Consider the following 13,984-nt stretch of genomic DNA (forward strand, 5'->3'; position numbering starts at 1 on the left):
TCATCAAATTGCTCCATGACGCTGTCATCACAATGCTCCCTGCCCTTCTCATCACATTGCCAACGCACTTGCCATCAAAATGCTCCATGACCTTTGTCATCACAAAGATCCATGACGCTTGGCATCACAATGATCCATGTCAATGTTATCACAATGCTCCATGAAAGCTCTCATCACATTGCTCCACGCCCTTGTCATCACAGAGCTCCATGACGCATGTCATCAGAATACTCCATGGCCTACTCATCACAGTGCTCCATGCAGTTGCCATTACAATGCTCCATTATCCCTGTCATAAAAATGCTACATGAACACTGCCATCACGATGTTCCATGAACTTGTCATCACAAGGCTCCATGACCCTTCTCATCACAATGCTCCGAGACCCCTGTAATCACAATGCTCCATGCCCCTTTTCATCTCAATGATCCATGAACCCTGTCATCACAATGCCCCATGCCCATCATCATAATGCTTCATGCTGTTGTCATCACAATGAAATCAAAATGCTCCATGACCTCTGTCATAACAATGCTCCAAACCCTTGTGATCACAATATTCCATAACACTTGTCATCACAATGTCCCATGACTCTCATCATCACAATTATCCATGGTCTTCTCATCACAATGCTCCATGACCTTTGTCATCACAATGCTCAATACACTTGTCATCAAAATGCTCCCTGACACTTGTTGTCTGTATGCTCCTTGAAACCTGTCATGACAAGGCTCCATGCCTTTTTCATCACAATGATCCATGCCCTTTTCATCACAATGATCCATGCCCTTTTCATCACAATGCTCCAAGACCCCTTTAATCACAGTGCACCATGCCCTTGTCAACACAAAGCTCAATGACACATGTCATTAGAATGCTCCTTGGCCTTCTCCTCACAATGCTCCATGCCCATGTCATCACAATGTTCCAAGACCCCTGTAATCACAATGGTCCATGTCCCTTTTCATCAGTATGCTCCATGAGATTTGTCATCAAAAGGCTCCATGGTTTTCTCATCACAATGCTCCAGGAACTTGTCATCACAATGCTTCATGACACTGTCATGAAAATTCTCAATGGCCCTTGTCATCATAATGCTCCAAGCCCCAGTCATCACAATGCTCCATTATTTTTGTCATCACAAGTCTCCATTTCATTTGGCATCACAATGCTCCCTGCCATTGTCATCGCAGTGGACCATGACATATGTCATCACAATGCTCCCTTACCCTTGTATTCACAATACTCCATGACCTTCTCATCACAATGATACATGCCCTTGTTATCACAATGCACCAGGTCCACTGTCATCACAATAATATATGAAACTTGTCAGACCAATGCTCCATGCCCCTGACATCACAATGCTCCATGCGCTTGTCATCACAATGCTCCATGACGCCAGTCATCACAATACTCCATGAACATTTTCAGCCCAATGCTCCATGACACTTGTCATCACAATGATCCATGCCCTTGTCATCCCAATCCTCCATGACCCCTGTATTCACAATGCATCCTTACGCTTGTCATCACAGTGCTCCATGATCCCTGTCATCACAATGCTCCTTGCCTTTGTCAGCAAAATGCTACATGACATTGTCATTACAATGCTCTATGTGCTTGTCATCACAATACTCCATTACCATTGTCATCACAATCCTCCATGTACCTTGGGATCACATTGCTTCTTACCCTTGACATCACAATGCTCGATGCTCCTTGAAATCAAAATGATCCATGACCTCTGTCATCATAATGCTCCAAACACTTGTGATCACAAAGTTCCATAACACTTGTCATCACAATGCTCAATGATGCCTGTCAGCACAATACTCCTTGCCCTTGACATCACAATGCTCTATGCTCCTTGAAATCAAAATGATCCATGACCACTGTCATCACAGTGCTCCAAACCCTTGTGATCACAAAGTTCCATAACACTTGTAATCACAATGCTCCATGATGCCTGTCATCAAAATACTCCTCGCCCTTTTCATCACAATGTCCATGACCTTTGTCATCAAAATTCTCAATACACTTGTCATCACAATGCTCCCTGACACTTGTCGTCAGAATGCTCCTTGAAATCTGTCTCGAAAAGGCTCCTTGCTTTTTCATCACAATGCCCCAGGCCGTTTTCATCAAAATGCTCCATGCCATTGTCATCAAAATACACCACAAGCTTGTCATCAGAATGCTCCATGACACTTGTCATCACAATTCTCCATGCCGTTGTCAGCATAATGCTCCGTGACCCATGTCATCACAATGCCCCAAGCCATTGTCATCAAAATGCTCCATTACCTTTATCATCAGAATCCTCCATGGCACTTCGCATCACAATGCTCCATGCCCTTTTCATCACAATGTGCCATTCCAACTGTCATCGCAATAATCCATGAAACATATTAGACCAATGCTCCATGCCCTTGTCATCACAATGCTCCACGCCCTTGTTATCACAAAGCTCCGTGACCCCTGTCATCACAATGCTCCATGACTCCAGTCATCACAATGCTCCCTGCCATTGTCATCGCCATGGACCATGACATATGTCATCACAATGCTCCCTGACACCTGTCTTCACAATACTGCATGACATTCTCATCACAATGATCCATGCCCTTATCATCACAATGCACCATGTCCACTGTCATCACAATAATCTATGAAACTTTTCAGACCAATGCTCCATGCCCCTGACATCACAATGCTCCATGCTCTTGTCATCACAGTGCTCCATGAACCCTGTCATCACAATGCTCCTTGACTCCAGGCATCACAGTGCTTCATAACATTTGTCATCACAGTGATCCATGCCCGCATCATCACAAGGCTCTGTGACCTTTGTAACCACAATTCTCCATGAACTTTTCATCACAATGCTCCATGCCCTTCTCATGACAATGCTCCATTACACCTGTCATAACAATGCTCCATGACCCCTGCCATCACAATGTTCCACGGCCTTGTCATCACAAGGCTCCATGACACCTGTCATCACAATGCTCCAAGAACCCTGTAATCACAATGCTCCATGCCCTTGTCTTCACAAAGCTCCATGACACATGGCATCAGAATGTTCCATGACCTTCTCATCAAAATGCTCCATGCCCTTGTCATAACAGTGCTCCAAGACCCCTGTAATCACAATGCTACATGCCCCTTTTCATCTCAATGCTCCAAGATCCCTGTCATCACAATGCAACAGGCCCATCATCATAATGCTTCAGGCTATTGTCAGCAAAATGAAATCACAATTCTCCATGACCTCTGTCATCACAATGCTCCATGACCCCTGTCATCCCAATGCTCAGTGCCTCCAGTCATCACAATGCTTCATAACGTTTGTCATCACAACGGTCCATGCCTGCATCATCACAAGGCTCTCTGACCTTTGTAACCACAATGCACAATGAACTTTTCATCACAATGCTCCCTGACACCTATCTTCACAATACTGCATGACCTGGTCATCACAATGCTCCATGCCCTTTTTATCACAATGCACCATTCCAACTGTCATCACAATAATCCATGAAACTTTTTAGACCAATGCTCCATGTTCTTGTCATCACAATGCTCCATGCCCTTATTATCACCATGCTCCATGACCCCTGTCAACACAATACTCCGTGACTCCAGTCATCACAATGCTTCATGACCATTTTTATCACAATGGTCCATGCCCTCGTCATCAACATTCTCTGTGACCATTTTAACCACAATGCTCCATGAAGTTTTCATCACAATTCTCTTTGACCCTTGTCATCCCAATGCTCTATGCCTTTCTCTGCACAATGCTCCATGACCCTTGTCATCACAATGCTCCATGAGCTTGTCAGCACAGTTCTCCACAATCTTGTCATCACAATGCCCCATAACCATTGTCTTCACAATGCTCCATGCATTTCTCATCAAAATGCTCTCTCACCACTGATATCACAATGTTACATCACTATTCATCACAATACTCCCTCACCCCTGTCATCACAATGCTCCATGACTCCTGTTATCACAATGTTACATGCACTTATCATCACAATATTTGACGACCCCTGACATCACAATGTTCCTTAACCCCTGTCATCAAAATGCTCCATGACTCTTTTCATCAAAATGCTCCGTGACCGCTGATACCACAGTTTTCCATAACCCTTGTCATCAAAATATTCCATAACCCTTTTCATCAAATTGCTCCATGACGCTGTCATCACAATGCTCCCTGCCCTTCTCATCACATTGCAAACGCACTTGCCATCAAAATGCTATGACAGGGGTCATGGAACATTGCGATGACAAGTGCTTAGAGCTGTGATGACAAAGCATGTAACACAGTGATGAGAAGTGTCATGGTGCATAGTGATGCCAAGGACGTGGAGAATTGTGATGACACGGAACATGGAGCATTGTGATGACCAGTGCATGGAGCATTGTAATGGCAAGACAGTGGAGCATTGTGATGACAAGGGACATGGAGCATTGTGATGACAAGGGCATGGAGCATTGTGATGACAAGTGTCATTGAGAATTTTGATGACAAGTTCATGAAGCATTGTGATGACAAGGGTCATGGAGCATTTTGATGACAAAGGCGTGGAGCATTGTGATGAGAAAACCATGGATAATTGTGATGACGAGCATCATGGAGCACAGTAATAAAAAGGGATATGGAGCATTGTGATGACAATGGCTTGGAGCATTTTGATGACAAGGGTCAGGGCGCATTGTGCTGAAAAGTGCATGGAGAATTGTGATGAAACGGATCATGGAGCATTCTGATGACAAGCTTGTGGAGTATTGTGATGACAATGGCATGGAGCATTGTGATGAAAAGGGCATGGAGCATTGTGATGAAAAAGGCATGGATCCTTTTTATGACAGGATTCAATGAGCATTCTGACAAGTGTCAGGGAGCATTGTGATGACAAGTGTATTGAGAATTGTTATGACAAATATCATTGAGCATTTTGATGAGAAGGGCATGGAGTATTGTGATGACAGGCATCATGGAGCGTTGTAATGACAATTGTTATGGAACAATGTGATCACAAGAGTTTGGAGCATTGTGATTACAGAAGTCATGGATCATTTTTTTTTTCAAGGATCATGGAGCATTGTGATGACAAGGGCATGAAACAATGTGATCCCAAGGTTCATGGAGGATTGTGATGACAATGGTAAGGGAGTATTTTGATGACAAGCAAATGGAGAATTGTGATGAAAAGGTCATGTAGCATTTTGCTGACAGAGGCATGGAGCATTGTGATGATAAGGCTCATGGAGCACTGTGATGACAAGCGTCACGGATCATTGTGATGACAATTGTCATGGAACATTGGGCTGAAAATGGTCACAGAGCATTGTGATGACAAGGGAATGGATCATTGTGATGACAACTGTCCAGGATCATTGTGTTGTCAGGGGTCATGGACCGTTGTGATGACAGTGCTCATGGAGCATTGTGATGATATGGATCATGAAGCATTGTGATGAGAAGTGCCTGGAGAATTGGGCTGAAATTGTTCAGGAAGTATTGTGTGGACAGGGGTCATGGAGCATTGTGATGACAAGGGAATGGAGCACTGTGACGAAAAGGTCCTGTAGCATTGTGATGAGAAGACCATGGAGCCTTGTAATGACAATCTCATGGAGCATTCTGATGAAAACGGGCAAGGATTATTGTGATTACAGGGTTCTTGGAGCATTGTGATCACAAGGGCATGGAACATTGTGATTACAGGGGTCTTGGAGCATTGTGATGAAATTGGCATGGATCATTGTTATGAAAATGGTATGGAGCATTTTCATGACAGGTTTCAAGGAGCATACTGATGACAAGTGTCAGGGAGCATCGTGATGACAAGTGTATAGAGCATTGTGATGACAAATGTCATGGAGCATTGTGATGAAAATACCATGGATACTTGTGATGATGAGCGTCATGGGGCGTTGGGATGATAAGTGTTATGGAACATTTTGATCACAAGGATTTGGAGCATTGTGATGAGAGAGATCATGGAATATTTTGATTTCATTGTGATGACAATAGACTGAAGCATTATGATGATGGGCATGGTGTCTTTTCATGACAGGGTTCATGGAGCATTGAGATGAAAAGGGGCATGTAGCATTGTGATTACAGGGGTCCTGAAGCATTTTGATGACAATGGCATGGAGCATTGTGATGAGAATTCCATGGAACCGTCTAATGACATGCTTCATGGAGCTTTGTGATGACAAGGGCATGGAGCATTGTGATTATATGGGTCTTGGAGCATTGTGATGACAAGGGTCATGGAGCCTTGTAATGACAAGGCCGTGGAACATTGTGATGGCAGGGGTCATGGAGCATTGTTATGACAGGTGTAATGAAGCATTGTGATGAGAAGGGAATGGAGCATTGGTCTGAAATGTTTCATGGATTATTGTGATGAGAGTGAGCATGGAGCATTGTGATGAGAAGGACCCGGAACACTCTGATACATGGGTCATGGAGGATTGTAATGACAAGGGCATGGAGCATTTTGATTAGAATGGCATCGAGCATTGTGATGACAAGCGTCATGGAGTTTTGTGATGATAAGGGCATGGAACAATGTGATGAGAGGGTCCATAGAACATTGTGATGACAATGGCATGGAACATTGAGATGTCAAGGGTCATGGAGCTATGTGATGACAAAGGTCATGGAGCATTTTGATGACAAGGGCATGGTGCATTGTGATGAGAAGGGAACGGAGCATTGTGATGACAGGGTCATGGAGCAATTTGATGAAAAGCGTCATGGAATATTTTGATGACAGTGGTTATGGAACATTGTGATGTCAGGGGTCATGGAGCTTTGTAATGACAAGGGCATGGATCTTTGTGATGACAAGGGCATGGAGCAATGTCATGAGAGGGTTCATGGAGCATTGTGATGACAATGACATGGAGCACTGTGATGCCAAGGGTCATGGATATATGTGATGACAAGGGTCAAGGAGCATTTTGATGAAAAGTGCGTGGTGCTTTGTGATGATAAGGGCAGGGAGCATTTTGATGACAGGGTCACGGAGCAATATGATGAAATGCGTAATGGAATATTTTGCTGACAAGTGTTATAGGTCATTGAGATGTCAGGTGTCCTGGAGCTTTGGGATGAAAAGGGTCATGGAGCATTTTGCTGACAGGGGTTATGGAACATTGTGATGTCAGGGGTCAAGGAAATTTGTGATGATAAGGGTATGTAGCATTGTGAAGACAGGGTTCATGGAACATTGTGATTCCAGGTGTGAGGGAGTATTGTGATGACTAGTGATGGAACATTGTGATATCAGTGGTGAGAGAGCATTTTGATGAGAAGTGCATGGAGCATTGTGATTACGAGCTTTATGGAGCATTGCGATGACAAGGTTGTGGACCTTTGTGATGAAAACCGTGTGGCACATTGTGATGACAAGGGTCATGGAGCATTGTTTTGACAAAGGCATGGAGCATTGTGCTGACAAGGGTCACGGAGCTTTGTGATGAAAAGTTCATGGAGCACTGTGGTTACAAAGTCACAGACCCATGTGATGAAACGGGCATGGACCATTGTGATGAAAAATGTTATGAAGCATTCTGATTACTGGAGTAACGGAGCATTGTGATGACAAGGGTAATGGAGCATTGTGCTGAGAAAGGCATAGAGCATTGTGATGACAAGTGTCAAAGAGCATTGTGATAAAAAGTTCAGGGAGCATTGTGGTTAAAAACGTAACAGAGACTGTTGATGACGATGGCATGGACCATTGTGATGACGAGGGTCATGAAACATTGTGGGGATTGGAGTCACGGTGCATTGAGATGACAGGGGTCATGGAGCATTGTGATAACAAGGGCATGGAGCATTGTGATGACAAGGGTATGAAGCATTGGGCTGAAAATGTTAATGGAATATTGTGATGACAGGGTTAATGACCTTTGTCATCACAATGGTCCATGACCTCGTCATCACAAGGCTCTGTGACATTTGTCACCAAAATGCTCCATGAAATTTTCATCACAATGCTCGGTGACCCTTGTCATCACAATGTTCCATGCCTTTGCCAGCACAGTGCTCCATGACCCATGTCATCACAATGCGCCATGTGCTTGTTATCACAATGCTACACAACTTTGTCATCACAATACTCCATAAAAATTGTCATCACAATGCTCCATGCACTTCTTAGCAAAACGCTCTCTCACCACTGATATCAATTTGTTCCCTCACTAGTCATCACAATACACCCACTCCCCTGTCATCTCAGTGGTCCACAACCCCGTCATGAAAATGTTCCTTGACTCCTGACATCACAACGTTCCATAACCCCTGTCATCATAATGTTCCATGACACATTTCATCAAATTGCTCCATGACCCTGTCATCACAATGCTCCCTGCCCTTCACAAGAGAATGCACCTCACCCTTGTCATCAAAATGCTCCATGACCTTTGTCGTCACAATACTCCATGACCCTTGGCATCACAAGGCTCCACGCCATTGTCATCACAATGCTCCATGAAACCTCTCTTCACATTGTTCCATGCCCTTTTCATCACAGGCTCCATGATGCTTTTCATCACATTGCTTGATGCCATTCTTCTCACAATGCTGCATGCGTTTGTCATTACATTCATCCATGAACCATGTATCACAGTGTTCCGTGCCCTTGTTATCACAATGCTCCTTGCCCCCTCTCATCACAATAATCCATTTAACATTTCAGACCAATGTTCCATGCCCTTTTCATCACAATGCTCCAAGACTCCTGTAATCACAATGCTCCATTCCCCTTTTCATCTCAATGCTCCATGAACACTGTCATCACAATGCACCAATGCACATCATCATAAGGCTTCATACTATTGTCATCACAGTGAAATCAAAATGCTCTATGACCTCTGTCATCACAATGCTCCAAATCCTTGTGATCAAAATATTCCATAACACTTATCATCACAACTCCCCATGACGTTCGTCATCACAATTATCCATGGTCTTCTCATCACAATGCTCCATGACATTTGTCATCACAATGTTCAATACCCTTGTCATCACAATGGTCCCTGACACTTGTCATCAGTATGCTCCTTGAACCCTGTCATGACAAGGCTCCATGCCTTTTTCATCATAACGTTCCATGCTCTTTTCCTCACAGTTCTCCAGGACCCCTGTAATCACAATGCTCCATGCCCTTGTCATCACAACCTCCATGATGCATGTCATCAGAACGCTCCATGGCATTCTCATCCCAATGCTCCATGCCCTTGTCATCACAATGCTCCAAGACCCCTGTAATCACAATGTTCCATGCCCCTTTTCATCAGAATGCTCCTTGAGACTTGTCATCACAAGGCTCCAAGATCTTCTCATCACAATGCTCCAGTACCTTTACATCACAATACTCCATGACCCCTGTCATCACAATACTCCATGAACATTTTCAGCCCAATGCTCCATGACGTTCTCATCACAATGCTCCATGACCACTGTCATCACAACGCTCCATGAACCCTGACAACACAGTGATCCAGGACTCTTGTCATCAGAGTGCTCCATGCTCTTGTCATCCCAATGATCCATGAACTCTGTAATCACAATGCTCCATGATGCTTGTCATCACAGTGGTCCATGTACCTTGTCATCACAATGCTCCATGCATTTGTCAGCAATATGCTACATAATCTTGTCATCACAATGCTCAATGTGCTTGTCATCACAATCCTCCATGACCCATGGGATCACATTGCTTCAAGCCTTTGTCATCTCTCTCTTGCCTTTCTGGTTTTTACAGATTTTCGGATGTCCTTTTTGACCGGTGGGAAGTGACAATTATTTGTAGAGTGGATTTGCATTGCACGGTTGCTTCATTGGCCAAAAAGGGCCTATGCCTTTTCTCCTGAATATATTCAGGAGAAAAGGCATACGCTGTTTTTGGCCAAGTGCATCATTGTCGAAATTGTGATGCTTTTCTTGTGCTTTAAAGGCGATTCCAATTTACCTCTTGAAATATGTTTTGTGCAATTCTGCCTCATTTTCAAGTCTGCTTCGTTGTCTTCCCTCTACAGATTTTTGAAAGAGAGTAGTCCTTTATAACTCTGCAGGTTTGTGAATTGCTTTGCCCCTGAGCTCCAATATTCAAATCCCATTTTGGGGAGCTGACCGCAAATCCACAGTTTTGCTTCAGGACCTATACTGGTTCCAGGGGTGGCTATACTGGTTCCCTATGGGTGGCTGAGGCTTTGGTTAATTCTTCTTCTTGAGGAGAAATTAGAGTGACATGTGCCTGTCCAAATGCCTAACAACTACTCTTTCATTGGTTGTCCCTATTCCCTTTCAACCTCTGCACAATTAGCAAACTGTGCGAACCAGGAGGTTTTAGGGGCTGACTCTCCTAAGTTGGGAGATTGATAGTAAAGCAGTTGGAATGCCAAACTGCAGTACAAGGAGAGGAAAAATTAGGAGAGTTTCAGAAACCTTTCGCCATCACAGGGTGTCCATTCTCTAGGTTTCCCATACATGTTATAACAGTAGTGATCTACCTGGAGATTTGGGACCAATGGAATGGTGGCATGCATTACTACTTTAAAGGGTCTGAATTTTCTCTCCCAATCTCACCAGTCCTCTCAGTCCCAAGTGTCCAACCTTATGTCTCATCCAGCTGTATTTGCAGATAGGGTCATTCCAGGTTTCATCAGAACCCCTGAAGGAATTGTGTAAGAATTTTGCTGTTTTTTTGTTTTGTTTTTGAAATTAATTTTTATAATGGGGTTGAGCTGATTTTCACTGACGTGTTTATGCCGGTCTAGACACACTTGATTCCCTTACAGAGGCATATCAATACATAGGTTTTAAGATTCTTACTAATCAGATATATTCCTCTGTGGGGAATAGGGGTTTTGAGCCCCGTTCACTGAGGAAGGTGTAGGTCTTGTCTATTCTGTATTTGGTTTATGGAATGGTACCTGTGCTAATATCAAACTCTGGTTTTATGCATCCCCCCACCTCTCCTTTCCCGTTAAGCAGGCATAAGAGTGTTTTCTAAATGTGAGACGCTGCTCTCTTTCCTAATTCAGTTCATGTGTTGTGATGTTGACATTCCCTCTGTAAGTGATATCTTATGATATGATACTTTTTTTCTGTGTGACTAATTTCCCTTAGAATCATCATACCTAAATCCACTCATTATGCTGCTACTGGCCTTATGACATTGATTTCACGTCTGAGTGATATTCCGTTGTACAAATTACCACAAGTTCTTTATGCATTTCTCTTTTTCCTGGGATATTTTAAGTGTACCTAAGTTGAGGTTCTTTTATGCAGAGCAGCCCGAAACTTTGGGGTGCCTGTGTCTTGTTGATATTTAGTCTTCCCAAGTTATATGCCCATGAGTAAAGTCCCCTTTGCTCGGGGTCTTTGTATTTTAGATGTTTTAGGAAACAGCACACACTTCTTCAGAGTGGCTCTTGGATATTTATACCCCACCCATCAGTGTGACTAGTCTCCCTGTTTTCCATGGCCTCTCCTGCATTTCTGGTTTCTACACATTTTTTGGATGGCCTTTCTGAGCAGTGGAAATTGAGACTTCTTTGTTGTGCGGATTTGCATTTCTCTCTTGCTTGGTTGACCAAAAACTCTGTATGTGTTTTTTTTCCTGAAGATATTCACGAAAAAAAACGCATACACCCTTTTGCTCAACTGCATCATTTTAGAAATTCTGCTGCTTTTCATATGCTTTAAATGTGAGTACAATCTACCTTTTGAAATCTGTTTCCTGCAATTCTGCCTCTCATTCAGATCCTCTTCGTTGCCTTACCTGAATATATTTTTGGACGTTGGTTATCATTTATATCTTTGCAGGTCTTTGAATTGTCTGCTCCTGAGCTCCATTTTGCAACTCACATTTTTTGTGAGCTGGCCGCCAAACCATTGGATTGCTTCCGGCCCTATTCTGATTCTGGGGAGGCAGGCTGAGCCTTTGGTTAATTCTTCTTCCTAATGGGAAATTAGAGTGACATGTGCCTCTCAAAACTCCTACAGCTAATCTCTCCTTGGTTCCTCATCTTCCCATTTATCCTCTGCACAATTTGCAAACTGTGTGAAACAGGAGGTTAAAGGTGCTGATTCTCCAAGTGGGGAGATTGTTAGTAATGTGGCTGGAATGGCAAACCCCAGCACCAGGACATCAAAAATGAGGTGCATTTTAGACACCTTTCCTGAGCACACGGTGTACATTCATCTCGGTTTCCCAGGCATGTTTTCGCTGTCAGAAGATTCCCTTGAACCTGCAGATTTGGGACCCATGGAATGGGTACCAGGCAGTATTACTTTAAAAGGTCTGCATTTCCTCAACCAGCCTCTCTAACATCTCTTAGCATGCATAGCTTCCAGCCTTATATATCATCCTGCTGTGGGTCTACATGTGTTCAATCCATGTTACATCGTAGCCCTTTAACAAAAGTTGTAAGAATTTTTGTCTGTCTCACTTTTTTATAAATATTTTAAAATTTATTTTTATATTGGTTACAGCTGATTTTCAAAGCTCTGCTTTTTGCTGCTGTACATCCATTTGATTCATGTACTGTGAGAAAAAAATAAATTCTTTTTCAGATGCTTACGAGTCATATGTATTATTGTCCAGTGCCTTGAGTGGGCTGAGTGCAGTTCTTTGAGGTACCGTGTAGCCCTTGTCAGTTATTCAATTTGGTACTTGGAAAGGTATCTTTGCTAATTTCAACCTCCTGGATAATACCTCACCATTCCCCACCTTTCCCATTTAGCAGCCTTATGTCTATTTTCTACATATTTGACTATGTTTCTGTTTTGTAGTTTATTTCATGTGTAGCCATTTTTGATTCCACCTTTAAGTGACATCTTATGATATGTGTCTTTTTCGTTCTGACATATGTCACTTAGAATCATCGTATGTAACTCCTGCAGAGTTGTTACAACTGGCCTTACTTCAATGATTTCTGGATGAGTAATAGTCCACTCTACATAAGTACCCAATCTCTTTTATCCATTTTATCCTTCCAGGGACATTTAGGTTATATCAAAGTGGAGGCACATTTTAACAGAGGTGGTAAACGTTGGGGTGCCTGTTTTCTGTCCATTTTTGTTTTTCCCAAGGTATACGCCCATAAGTGCAAGTGCCCTATGCACTGTAGCTCATTTTTTAGATGTTTTAGCAAACACAATTCACTTCTCCAGAGTGGCTGTTGGCAAATTACATTTCCACTATCAGCCTCACAGGGCTCACATTTCTCCTCGACCTGTCCTGCATTTCTGGTGTTTACACTTTATGTGGATGGCCCTTCTGACAGATGTGAAGTGATACATTTTGTAGTATTGATTTCCAGTGCCCACCTGTTTGGTTGGATCAAAAGTGTGTATGGCCTTACTTGAATATATTCAGAAAAAATGCATACGCCCTTTTGGGCCAACTGCATCATTGGCGATGTTCAGCCACTTTTCTTGTGCTTTAATGGGGAGTCCTTTCTACCTCTTCAAATCTGTTTCCTGCCACTCTCCCTTGCTTACAAGTCCTTTTCTGTGACTTACATCAAGACGTTTTTCGACAATAGATATTTTCATCTCTGCAGTTTCATGAATTTTAGTACCCTTGAGTTCCATTTTTCAACCTGTGTTTTTGGAAACTGGACACAAAACAGTGGGATTTCCTCTAGCCCTATTCTGTTTTTGTGGGCAATTCTAGCCTTTGATGAATTTGTCTTCCGGATTGGAAATTAGAGTGGCATGTGCCTGTCCGAACACCTAAGACTTGTCTCTAAATTTTTCCCATCCTTCCGCTTCATTCTCTGGACAAATTCCAAACTGTGTGCAACAGGATGTTGACGGTGCTGATATCCCCAAGTGAGGAGATTGTTAAGAAAGATTCTGGAGGGGTGAACCCGAGCACCAGGCGATGAGGAGATGAGGTGCCTTTTCCAAACTCTTTCCGATCAAACGGTG

Source organism: Mesoplodon bidens (assembly GCF_964165515.1).
Source record: "Mesoplodon bidens genome assembly, contig: HAP1_SCAFFOLD_35, whole genome shotgun sequence".
In the NCBI taxonomy this organism is placed as follows: domain Eukaryota; kingdom Metazoa; phylum Chordata; class Mammalia; order Artiodactyla; family Ziphiidae; genus Mesoplodon; species Mesoplodon bidens.